Source organism: Prenolepis imparis, unplaced genomic scaffold, assembly GCF_030444845.1.
Source record: "Prenolepis imparis isolate NDT839.2.m4 unplaced genomic scaffold, iyPreImpa1.0 SCAF_6, whole genome shotgun sequence".
Lineage (NCBI taxonomy): Eukaryota > Metazoa > Arthropoda > Insecta > Hymenoptera > Formicidae > Prenolepis > Prenolepis imparis.
In genome coordinates, this window is record NW_028141164.1 from 4,670,023 (window position 1) to 4,682,221 (window position 12,199).

A 12,199-nucleotide genomic window follows, 5' to 3' on the forward strand; every position below is an offset into this window, starting at 1 on the left:
TACTATTTAAATAAAAACAGAAAAAAGTAAATGATAGTCTCATATATCCTGCTGTTATGACCAAGTCATTCACATTGAACAAGTTGACAGGAAATTAACCGAGATAAATCTTCTACATGCTAACGAGTCACAACCTTTTTCGAAGTCATATCACCGATATTTGTTTTAGCTGTGATTTATTGTATGTGTAATTTGCAAATTACTTAATCTCTGCAAACAAAAAGTTACATATGAAGAATTAATTTAGAAATATAGCTTATATAATATTGCAGTAAATTGAGCATAAAAATTTATTTAACAAAATAACTATAAGGAGAAGTTCGTAAAACCGTCTAGAAACAAGTAACATTGTTACTGTTAAAGTATTCTTTCGTGTAATAACTACACATATCAATTGTATGATTGCAATTATTGCTCTCAAAAGCACTTTATATCATTTTATTTCGAAACATTATTTTTTCAAAATGTCGAGAAAATATTTTAGAAATCTAAAAAATTTATAATTAAACATATGTAATATTCTTTAATAACATACGTCTTATGATATAAAGAAAATAAAAATTGATTGAAATCAATGAATAATTCTGCCTGACTTATCAATGTCAATAGTGACACACAATTATGAATAGCAAAGAATTAACAAGCGTATCGCAAGGCTCCGTTTGCTTTACTATAAAATCATTTCATCATTCTTACATCACGAACAAAGTGCTCATAAGCTAACTTTTTCTCGATATAGTGCACTTCAAAGTTGATATAAAACACTCTGAGATATGTAGGATAGCAATCGAACATATAAGGAATCAGTAAGTTCGATTGGCGATACATTTTAAGATTGCGAAACAAAGTGCCAATATTAAAAGAAAGCTTTGAATCTTTTATAGATCGCTGTCAAAATGAAAGCATGTATTATACGAATACCATTCTCGTTTTTCATTTCAACGCTTACTTAAAGTTTAAAGCTTATATTCTGGATCTTCTTTTATCGATAAAAGCACTTTTAAGCATACAGTCTCTGTAACAGAAACTATATGCTGAAAAGCGCTTTTATCGATAAAAGAAGATCCAGAATATGGACCTAAAAGTCTAACGTTTAAATATTTATACTATATCCATCAAGATCAGACACCATCTATAAAAGAACGCGTACGTTAATGCATCTAAACTGCATTTTAACAACGACAAGAAAATCCATCATATTTTAGCCATATTCCTCAATGTTTATCTTTATTAGAGCAACAATAAACAAAATGTCTATTCCCCTGATTACAAGAACGACACAGATTTAGTAGATTCTAACGAGATTACTACAACTTTCTCGTGAAAACTTAACTCCCTTCGTCTTGATGCCGAGGGTAGTAGGAGAGTCTATGCATCGTTTCAGATATTCCGTTCTCAACAAAACAGGTCAAAGTCTTTGCATGGCTTCGATATAACGCACGCGCAGAATATCTAAAGAAGAAATCAGCAAAGTGAAATAAGATGCATACAAAATCACATTTTGCTTTGAAATGTCATTGTTCAGAGATATTATTTTCTCAAAATAGCACAATCTGACAAATCATATTTTCAAAGCCAATAAAGCACTCCAATCTCGAAAACACATTATTATCCACGATCCCGAATTTATGTATATTCTTTTCGATATTTATTTATAAATATTTATTTATATAATTATTGATAGATTTTCACGATATATTCTATTTTATTAGGAATTTATATAATTAATATTTCGATGAAATAATATTTCTGTTTTATGATATTTCACACGAAAATCAATATATGATGACGTTGTCTTTCATTTTCAATTGCGGGATTTTGAATTTTTAAGTATTTGCGTTCTAAAACGCTTTTCCAAGTTAAATATTTATTCAATAATATTCTAGTAAAGAAATTTTACTGAAGCAATCTACATATCACTCTCATGATTTTTTTGCACATTACCATTTTTTAAAATCAAGTTTAATTTTTTTTACATATTGTATTATTGCAACACGTATGTATTATTTTATAACATATGCACATTAATTTTACGTAATCTAATAATTTCAATTTGAAGGAATGCATTCTATATTTTAAAATATTATGTTGAATAAAGCTACATTAGTTCAATCCATGTCTACCAATGGATAAAGCTCTATTCGCTCATTTCATTCGAACAATCTCGAACTAATGAACTATATCAAAGCAATAATAGCGTTAGGAAGGAAGCTTATTGCAAATGCGTAAACATAATGGTACACGTGTTGCATACAGATTTAGAAACATCAGGGATAACATTAAGGATACAGATGCAATGCGTAGGTGAATATGTGTTTGCTGTGAATTTGATCAAACCTTCTCAATCTCATAAGAGATGAACACTGCTTTAGCATTTGGCAGTAACCACAATAACAAAAAGATCTATTAGAATTCTCTGAACAATATAACATAGTTATTATTGCGAAAAATTAAAAATTAAATTTTAAAAAGCATAATGTATCATTAATATTTTTATATTAAATTAATTATATCATATTTAATTAATCAAACTTCTTATTTTCCTCTTTTTGGTGGTTTTTACATTTGCATTTTTCTATATATGTATATGTCAAAGCTCAATTTTTTATTTGAATGTATTTATGCTTCTGATTTTGAAGTAATTTAGAATACTATTATTCGTCAATGCTATTTAATCAATTTAATGATATAATTGTGATATGTCATTGCATTATCAATTTAATTACAGAAATATTATAACATTCTAAATATTTTTTTAGATACGGAATTTATATTAAGTTTATGTTTTTTTCTACTTATCTTTCTCACTCTCTTAGCAATCGATCGAGATAATCTTATTAATTCCAGCTTGATATTAGAGAGTACAGTAAAGTGCATTATCGTGAAACGTGAAACCACCGCGAAACACTTACTCTAATTTATTTTGTAAAGTTGAGTTGTAATTTCATTGCATTGCTGTGTCTTTTTATAATGATTTATATAACTTTTTCTTGCATAAAGATGAGATCAACACATCGTTATTAAATTATTTATAAGAATTATTTAAGACATATGATTATACAAGATACGCGTTCATTAACAATATTATTATTAATCATCAATCGATTAACATATATATATATATATATATATATATATATATATATATATATATCTACTCTCCAATAAAGTAAAATAAATTTATATATAAATATATTAATATATGAATTGTTATTGTATTGTAATATATGAATTGTTGATATTTTGATTGCATAAGTGATTTTAATTTTGATTGACATTTGAAAAAAACTTTATTCACATTTCTACTATTTCTACTAAAATACGAAACTATAGTTAATACATTATCCTATAACTGTATATGATATGGCATATAATTACACTTGTTATTCATAGTTTCCAAATATTATCAAAAATCTCTATTGTAGAAATTATACGATGAGAGAGATTGTATAATAATAATCGCTTTTGATTAATTTGTTCGTGCAATTTATATTTTCCAAAAATATTGATTATATATTATATCAATAATCTACCTCTTTTCGTTCGAAGCTAATTGAGTTTTTAAACGTTTGCAACGAGATGATCCGCAGATATTGAGCGTACGAATACGGTTCGTGTTATCCCGCGGCGATTTCGCAGAGACGTGCTTAAATAAATGGCAGTTCATCTTCTCGGACGTTGGCCTTATAAATAGTTCAAGCTGCTATCCCACCGTGAGAGATGCAGGCAATACGGATATAAATTGACACGTAATAAATCGATAGTGTCAACTTGTACATTTGCGCCTGAGGTGCGCTTTCAATTAGGCCATCGATAAATTGGCGCAACCTGTTATCCTTTCACATAGTAGCGAACGCGATAAAGAAAAACATTTACCGGTGCGAGAGATGTAAGCTTAAATAGATTAATATTTGCCAGGGAAACATCGATCACTCGCTGATGCAGAACACTCTTCCGGTGATTGCGGAATTGTTTTAGGGCATCTGTTTATTAAGTACAACGTACATTTTACGTTTTACAAAATTTACATGTCGATGATTAAATTCTTAAACAATATCCGCTGGCTATTTCAGATAAATTGCATCTTTTCGAAAAATACTATACATATAATAATATTATACATATATGAAGATCTGTGTCAGACTCAATAATTTTAGAATAAATGTGATGAATTTATTTCTAAATGGAAAAAAATTAAAATAAAATAGATACGATAACATATACAATAATTATATACAATAACAATAATCAGAATATTGATATAAATCGAAAATATTTTTCAAACTCTTTTACAATTTTATGTTAAATTTAATCTTAATTAAATTTTAATGAAAATGAAATATAATTAAATATAATTTAAATTGAATTTATTTTATACAAAATAATTAATGATATGAAATATTTGCATATTTGCATATAGAAAAGCATGTTCTACAAAGAATTTGCAGTTAAAATAAAAAACAATTAGAGAGAATACGTAAAAAATCAATATTTACTATAGCCAGAGAAAAGAATATTAAATATCTCATAATAATAAAAGCGATAAATTTTCATCGGGAAATATCAAAATTTTAAAATAGTTTGGTGATAAACAGCACACAACTCTTTTTTTTCTAATTTTATTCTTATAATCGTTTATTCTTATAAGTTTCTTCCTCTATTTTATTATTATAAATTACCAATTTGTAAATTAATTTTAATGTATGTGGACTATATACTTATAACTTACAATAGTTTATGAGAACATCTAATAGTTACGTAATAGAAGTACGTGTAAAATTTATTATCAAATTTAAAAAAAAATTATTTTTGTATTATGATACACAAATGTGTATTCTGTTCAACAATTTTTATGTATTTTATATAACATAATATAACCAATGACCGAAAAGAAAAACGGATATTCCATTTTAAATACGATATGGTACTCGGCTATAGTTGAAAAGTCTGACCTTATCGGTCTATCATAAAAAGCGCGTAATTTAGGTAAATGACAATCAATAGCTATTCCGATACACGTGCTAAGTGTGCGTTCTGACAAATGGCAACGTTATTATGGAAAATATATATCATATGAGCGTCAGAATATGTTCGTATTTGCAAGACCTTATCGCGCGTATGGACATTTTATGATTGACTTTTCTGACCTCCAAATCTACCAGATCTTCAGTAATACTTAAATTTTAAATTTGTTTATTAATTATCCTTACGATCACATCTATTTATATCGAAGCAATTTGCTTTTGTTGCATAAAAATAGAAAGATGAAGTAATTTTTTCACAGTCAATTTCTAATACGTATATAATATGTAATTTCTATATATTTCTTCTTCTACACTTTAATATATTTCTCTAGTTTGTAAATAATATTGTAAAAATAACCATACATATATATATTCAATAATATATTTTTCAAATAACTTGTCGAATGTCGAAATTAGATACACGCAAAATGACATACAAATTTATTTAAATTTAAAATATGATTTACAAAAGTATTATTAATTTCAGGCAGTGCTTTATATCATTCTACACAAGATATTTGCTTTTCTTTTTTTTTCATAAAATTTTATAGACATTATTAATATAATAATATATCGCGCGTAAATATATTACCTATTAAATTAATAAAGGAGAAAGTTATATATGTATAAATTTCTCTTTTAAGAGATCTATTTTTATGTAATCATGAGCATATTAAGAGAACTATTTAAAACAAATATCCCAAAGTATCGTTCGTGACGTTAAAACGAGATCGGCTATTTCTGTGAAAGTAAAAAGATGATACATAATCGCAGATTTCTTTGGAAGTTTACTCACCCACGAAGTAACGATATCCCGATGGGAGACCGATCTCTTTGATGTCGCTGATGAAAATTTCGCAAGATGCACGGAAAGAAAGACGTGATCGAAGGAGAATGAAAAGCGTTTCGAGATCAATGGCGATGGCCCAATCGTAGTTTTTCTCGATATAGCACACTCAATCACTAGATATCTTCCGACTGTGAATAGAGGTCAGCGATTCGTTCGGTTATCGGAGATTTCGCACCGTCCTATTCCACCATGTTCTCTCATAGATTTTTTGCAGCCATCCACACGATCAACGGTGGAAAAGTTTTAAACGATGACGCGAGAACTAAAAATCACACACACTTTCATTTTTTATTTATACTGAATAAATTGCATTTGCGAGTGATATAAACAAACGGTATAAGATTTCTATGGGAGAAATAAGCAGAAATTAAATTGTCAATGTACATGCGTCATTATCATACGTAAAGCGATGAGCGCTCATTATGGTGATTGTAAGAGAAAATATTATCTTAAATTTGGCAATATAGTTTTGAATAAATTTTCCTAATTTGAATATAGAATTACTGGAATTCTTAGAATTAAACCAGTCATAAATATTTAATAATAATAATTTCATCGATTCATCATTATATAATAGTATAAATATACGTCGAAAAGATTAAAAATTAAGACAATTATTGCGTGTTTCAGGCGCATATTATATATAAAATATTATTATAATCTTAATCTCTCTTTCTCTCTCCGAAATCGTATTAAGATTGATCTTTTTTTAAATTTTTTCAGACATTGTACGTTATATATTTATATAGATTTTCAAGTTTAAGTTTGAACGCTGTGATTTTGCTAAAAATGGTCAGAAGTACCGTTTACAGGCCAGTTACAACAAAATATGAAATTTTCACTATTTCTGCAGTAAATTCTATAATATACTGGAAAATGAATATGAGGATTCTGCTCAAGCTAGCTTGAGCCAAGAGAGATAGTCCTTAAGTGGTTGTGCTGTTTTTATAGCTGCTTTTATGTTTAAGAGATAGAGAATGCATTACCCTTTAGAGATGCTCGCTTTCTAACATACTGGACCGACTATCTTTATGATGGTTATCCTTCTAATATATGTATATGTTATAAAGTTTATTGTATTTCTGATTGACTCCGCCATTTTTAACCAAAAAAATATTTTAATCAATTATTAAGATGTCGAGTAGTGTCTAGACTCTAATTTGAAGATCTCTACACTATTTGAAGAGCAATTAAAAAGTGCGAGCCGTCTTTCTCTAAATACGCCATCGCACAATTGCCAAGACAATCTTATTAAGTTTCAACAGAAAATAAAAAGTTTGAATCATACATGGACACGACCGCGACGTTATATCTACAACGTACTAAATGAGGTCAAAGAGGTAGGTCAGTATATATGACCTCAGCTCTTCTTGACGTAAGGGACATTACTATGATGAACTGATGCTACAAGCTAAGAGAGTCAATGTTTTGATAAGTTTAATCTTTATAATTCGATTAGCCATCTCACTGTTTGGCCATCATTGATTAATGTTACACATTTTACAAAACCGAATAGTTTTCTATTTTAATTTTAGAATTAAAAAATGTATTATTTAACAAAGAATATTTATTAGAAAATATGCACAAAATTTAGAAATAACTAAGGATTTTATTGCAAATAAAACTTTATTGCCAATAATAAAACCTATCAAAATTTTTATAGCATACAATCTATATATTAATATTATATATATGACACGTGACATATAATTAATTTAAGTAATGAATATTTGAAATAGCAAAAAACGTATTTGCAAAAAATATTGATTGCTCCATGAAAAATAGAAGATGTATTAGTAAGATATATACATATATATAATCGTTCATATTTGTCATATATAATATTAAAAAAAAATAAATATTATAAATATAATATTTAATAAAGAAATCATGTCTTTTTATACAGAAAGTAAGAAAACCGCTTATTTAAAAAAGCACATTCCATTAAAAAATTAATCTCATTCATCTCACAAATCATCATGAATATTTTCTAAACGAGTCGTATTCCTTGTCGAAATCCGCATCTAACATTCTCCAGTATTTTAAAGAAGATTTTCATAGCCACAAGTTCAACGTACTTGTTCGCGACACAATTTACACAAATCACCATGAAGAGCGCTCTCTATCTCGCTTTAACGCCTAACAAGACAGCTCGGTATACGAAGCTAAAATTTTATTTCTAAAAATTTTACTAAATGCATCAAATGCACCAGCAATGAAATGAAATACGACACTAACTGCGTTACGCGACACAGACGACGGTGTCAAGAAATGATTTAAAGATCAGGTCTCTCGTTAATTCAATGCGCGCGCGACCAGGCGGCAAACGCACGATATGTCCCGACACAATCGATAATTTTTTTACTGCACGAAAACCCGCGGATCATCCGGTTTTTTATCGAAAGCGCACACCGCGGTCTGTACACGAGATCTAGAGGTACAAGAGATACGCGTACACGTAACGCCTGGTGCGGATGAAGCGCAGCCACTGAACGCCGAGGGGTTGTCGCGCGGTAGGCGCCCTCGGTACAGCTTACCTTCCCGTAGCTTTATCGGGGATGGTAGTGGTGGTGGTGGTGGTGACCAGGGCCGATGCATACTTGCGCAGGTCCTGCAGCAAGATGAGCTCTTTGTTCTCATGAGTATCAATATAAACGTTTTTATACATAACTCTCGACAAATGAAAAAGAACAAATCTCTCTCTTTGTACTTCGATTTATAATATATTACATTTTTTTATAAAAAGTTTATTTTAAAAAAATTAAAATATACATGTATCATAAAATGTTTAAATTTTTAAACTCGATATTTGTAGCACTTATATAATTAACAGATACAGGTACAACATTTTTTGAAAAATATAAACAAAAATACGAATGTACCCATAAAACTCGTCCCTAATGAATAGTGGTGGACGCTTGCGCGTCAAGTATAATGAAATCTCATCGTAAAACATTGAGAATCACCTGTCCAACTGTTGTCTTTTACGTCGCAAACTTTTGTAACTTTAACCGAACACTGTCAGGACCCGACAAAAAAGCTATTGGGAAAAGTTTTGAATTTCCGCGGACCCATCCGAATGTGCGCCGAACCGAAAATGTAAACATGTCCAACAATCGCGTTACCAGGGCTATTGTGTTGCAAAACTTTAACAGAATTGAGAATTTTTAGTTTAATATAATAGATATATATACTCTTAATTTAATTTAATTTTTAGTTTAATAATTTGAGTTTCCAGTTTTTTAATCTTTTAATTTTTTTCGAGAGAAGATATATCAATAAAACCATTAAGCTTTAGATTAATTATTTTATAATTTTTTTATTAATAATTAATTTGAAGTTTTTGTATCAAAACATTTTCAATTTAATTTTTCAAATATTCAAAGTTTGTAAACAAGTTTTAAATATATAACTTCTATTATAAAGGATTTATTTTTGATTGTATAATTATTTACTTGATTAAATAACATTCAAAAGCATTTCATTTCTCATTTTTTATGTGCTTTTTGAAAAAATCTCAAAAATGCTAACGAATTCAAATTGAAAGTTCAAATCAACTTTTCAATGAGTTTCTATCGCAATATTTATTAATTTAACTGATATTAAATTTCCACAAGAATAAAAGAATGTAAATAATGTAATCAAAAAGAACATTCAATAATCGCGCCCCATCATACGCGTGTCACAAAAATCGAATTGTCGCCGTTCGAATGCTGACGTCAATGCGTTATCCGCAAAAAACAAAAAAAAAAACGGAATGAAACAGAATGCATCAGCACTCCTGCAATTCCTAGGTGATTCAAAATGAAACTCGCTTCTATAGTGGATTGGCTCGTAGTGAAAAAGCGTTAATATAAATTTCACACTTCGTTACGAATGGTGAAAAATCTAGCTTGAAATGCCTTCGTCCAATTTTATCTTTATCGATGAATTCACTTTTGTCTCTCTTTCTATCTTTTACAGAGAAAAAAAACAAAGTACTTTTGAAAAGTCTGAAGCAATAAAATGAATTATTAGTTAAATTGTTATTGAACGGTTAAATTTTTTTTGTAAATAGTACAAATAACTAAAACGGATATTATATATGGACACTCAGTCATATATGGAAATTCAGTTTATTCGAGTGATACTTTTACTATCCGTACATCTGTGCTGAAATTGAGTAGCCTATTATTTTTCGAGTACCTATAGGATCTAGCAATATTGGTTTTAAAATCCATAGACATCTCTCTCATATCGTCGGACATCGCCGTCTGTTAATAAGAGCGACACCGATTCACATTCTTGATGGCAAAATTACCTGTCGCTGTTCGTGACTTGAACGCTATAGATGTTCATATATAAATATTCGTGTAGGGTCAACTGGATCAAGGTTAGGCAATCTGAATGTTATGAGTATAGTCAAGTCATAGAGAATACATGCATGAAGATTCACTGGCAAGCATAATGCATAATGCATTAGTTGCGAACTATAATGAAATAAAGTTTGAGCTTGGTGAGAGAAAGACGTAGAAAATCAGGATAAGTGTTTTGACATAATTTTTACAAAGAGAGAGTATATAATTTTCATATACATATTCGAATATTTTGTTAAACAAGTTCTATTAAAAAGTATTACATATAAAATATTTTCAAAAGAATATTTTTAAGCAAAAAATTCTTAATCCGAATATTAAAAAAATTCTTTTTATTATTTTAAATTATATTAAAATGTGTCTTTTATTTGCTTTCTATACACTATCTAAAATTACAAGAGAAATAGAAACTTTTATTTTAGCATATATATATATATATATATATATATATATATATATATATATATATCTTTATCTTTTTATACTAGTAAAAAATACATGTACATACAAATATAAAAATAGATAAATGAAAAAAGAACGTTTATTAAACATATGTTTGTAAAATATTTTTAAAAAATTGTTTTTATAATTGAATATTGAATATTGAAAAACGTAGTAAATATTAGCTGAACTAAAATGATAAATATAAAGTGAAATAATGTATTATGTAGAACAAAATATAAAATAGAAAAATAGTAAATGGCAGGATATATAAAGAAAGCAGAATGGAAGTCAAATGTAGTTTTTTATATTTGACAAAACCAAAGAAATAATATATTTAAGACGATTTCTCTCATTTTATACAAATCTACTTTCTTCGTCTTCTTTTTTTGGTCATATGACCTGTTTAAATATTACACGCACATGTCTCTTCAATATAACATCTATTCATCTATGCAATTATAAGAATATCGTACAATAATCTTATTACGATACATTAGAATACTTATGGTCATTCATAAAATCACCATATCCAAGGATGTTGTATGAATCGTTATTTTCTTTTTACGAACATTAATATAATAAAGGGATATTGTCTAGTTATGAAAAGCATAATATATTAAATTACCAAATTACTAAATTACTAAATTACCAAATTACTAAATTACCAAATTACGCGTTCGAATATATTACCACAATCAGCAAAAAAATTTGCGTGCGAAGCTATCGCGAAAAGTGCACAGACTTTTTTATTACGTCGGAATATGCGATGTGTAGAATTAATAAAACTTCATTAGGCTTAATTAATTGAGAATGATAATTTTAAGTAATTCTGCTTTTTTGAACTGTACTGGTGCATGATTAATGAAATCGCTATTACAGCAAGTATTTTTCGCGAAATTAAGAGACTTTGCAATTAATTTAAAATCCGTTCCTCTCTTCCACTAAACTGTTTATCCACTAATGTTTATATATTGTTTCAAGCATACGTTTCGCGGCATTTTTTCAAGAAACATAGCATTTCTCTTGATACGACTGATAACACGCGACAGCAAAACAGAGTTGCGAAAACGGAGATATATAACAGGAATATATACGAAAGGCTAAATTTAGCGTGAGTTTTTCTAATTAAATCTCTGCACCTCTGCATCTATTACTTTGGATGACGCAAGCGCTAAAACAACTTAATTTTATTTATTAGAGATGTAGATGTGATGATTCAATGATTCAATGTCTAAAACAAAATAATATTATAGAACTTCTCTGTTTCAAAATCATCGGGATCGAGCTACCCTTCTATTCTGTGCTCAATCTTGTTATTCCAATGGCATACATGTAAAGCATATTGTTGCTTCCATTCGCTCTTTAACTTCATACATGATCATATGGTAAATGTATAGTGAGAGAGAGAGAGCAGCTTGTAACTGTTCCAGAATAAAGAAAGATCCGGAATAAAGAGGTAGCTTGATCCCTATGATTTCAGAAATAAAGGAAAGTTCTATTGTATGTTTCTTGTCAGAATTGAACCT

The 12,199-nt window shown here is 28.5% G+C and overlaps 2 protein-coding genes across 15 annotated transcripts in view; one reads left to right on the forward strand and one right to left on the reverse strand.

Annotated features, from left to right (window-relative positions):
• The window catches only part of LOC145937353 (uncharacterized), a 74,320-nt gene extending 65,952 nt beyond the window's left edge, over window positions 1–8,368 (reverse strand). For 11 of the 14 annotated variants that reach the window (XM_083040358.1, XM_083040355.1, XM_083040357.1 and 8 more), the window contains exons 1-2: window positions 8,113–8,368; window positions 5,821–6,136 (exon numbers count right to left, since the gene is read on the reverse strand). The gene's annotated coding sequence lies outside the window, so the exon portion shown is untranslated. Of the gene's footprint in view, window positions 1–5,820; window positions 6,220–6,860; window positions 7,429–7,952 lie in introns of those variants that run through there. The other 3 variants (XM_083040344.1, XM_083040346.1, XM_083040345.1) reach the window with 3 other exon arrangements.
• The window catches only part of LOC145937360 (uncharacterized), a 96,284-nt gene that overhangs the window by 79,650 nt on the left and 4,435 nt on the right, over window positions 1–12,199 (forward strand). The gene's annotated exons all lie outside the window — the stretch shown is intronic.